The sequence below is a fragment of the Tupaia chinensis genome, unplaced genomic scaffold (genome assembly GCF_000334495.1).
Source record: "Tupaia chinensis unplaced genomic scaffold, TupChi_1.0 Scaffold000688_1, whole genome shotgun sequence".
NCBI lineage: Eukaryota > Metazoa > Chordata > Mammalia > Scandentia > Tupaiidae > Tupaia > Tupaia belangeri.
The window spans coordinates 2,143,025-2,143,280 of record NW_006160211.1 but is presented as its reverse complement, the minus strand read 5'-3'; positions in this window follow the sequence as shown (position 1 = coordinate 2,143,280).

Genomic DNA, 256 nt, shown 5'->3' with positions numbered 1-256 from the left:
GATCTTGCAGCCGACAGCGAAGGCTCCCCTCATCCTCAGGCTCCACCGAACCCCCCGCGGCCTGCGGAGGCGAGAAGACGGACGGAGCGAGTGGCCAATGGGAGCGTCTCCCCCTCACAGCTGTCCAATGGACTTGGGAGAAGGGCGGGACCAGAAAGGCAGGAGGGGGCGGTCCGCGGCTGGGGGCAGGCGCCGCGGCCCCGCTGCTCACTGAGCTAGCGCCTCGCTGGGAGGCGGCGCCAAAGCAACGCGGGAA